Here is a 977-nt window from a genome sequence, read left to right as displayed (position 1 = left end):
TTTGCGGTTTAAAGTCCACTTCACTTTTGTTTTTGCAGAGACTAACATTAATCCAAAAACCAAAGCCTCTCGGGTGATGGACAGACCAGTTTAACAATCAGGAAGAGAAATCAAACCGATGAAATTGAGAGGAGTGGCACGGTCCAGATCATTCCAGCGTTGCTCAGCTGTGGAAATTCAGTTACATTCAGGAAGTTATTCAGATAGGCTTTAGTGCAAACAGGAAGCCATAAGTGTAATAAAACGTAGAGGTCTGAAACCTTTACAAGTTTAATACCAAAAAGGTTGTTAAATAACCTCAGATATGGACATTTTACCTCCATAGGCCAGCTCCACACAATTTTCGGTTCCTCCATTATCATTTGGCTCACCAGTAAGCCAGTCACTGGATTCAAACTTTGAGCCATCACTCAAAACCAGACATAATGCTAAGGTTACATCAACATTACTGAACTTGTTGCCATTTCCACCATTTGCGGCTTCTCATTTTATCATCTTACAGTGGTAGGTTTAAGTGACATCAAATTTCATTGAATATGAAACTCTGGTTTGTTGGGGCAGTGCAAACAAGCTTTTACCAAATGGGAACAAGCAACACTTATGGGTCATTCTAAATTTGAAATTAATCCGACACTGGTTGGATTGAGATTTAAATTGAAATAAGACCAGTTACCGTAATTGCATCATGAACACCGATCCAGGTACGGGGCATGCCACTAGCACATTTTCTCAGAAAGGTATTGAGGAAACCGCTAGTGCGTTGATCATGGACTGATGCAAGGTTTCCACCGAGCTCAAGGCACTTTCCTGACAGGATTTAAAAAAAAAAAAAAAAAAAAAAGGTTAAGTGCAATGCAGTTCATTTGGAATGAAAGCTGAAAACAAACCCCATATACTTAAAATATAGTGGAGCATGACGTGGTCTTTGAAAGATGCATGGCACAGAGATAAAGGATTTTTGTTTGATCACTAAACAC

At 39.1% G+C, this 977-nt stretch overlaps 1 long non-coding RNA gene across 1 annotated transcript; it reads right to left on the bottom strand.

Annotated features, from left to right (window-relative positions):
- LOC132143012 (uncharacterized) lies at positions 1–688 on the bottom strand. The gene is made up of 3 exons (XR_009434154.1): positions 674–688; positions 318–428; positions 1–167 (listed from the first exon to the last, which is right to left on the bottom strand). It is a non-coding gene; the product is annotated as an uncharacterized LOC132143012 (long non-coding RNA).
- Positions 689–977: the final 289 nt, after the last annotated feature.

This window comes from Carassius carassius, chromosome 7, assembly GCF_963082965.1.
Source record: "Carassius carassius chromosome 7, fCarCar2.1, whole genome shotgun sequence".
NCBI lineage: Eukaryota > Metazoa > Chordata > Actinopteri > Cypriniformes > Cyprinidae > Carassius > Carassius carassius.
The sequence above is the reverse complement of the archived record's forward strand: the minus strand, read 5'-3'. Positions and strand labels throughout refer to the sequence as shown.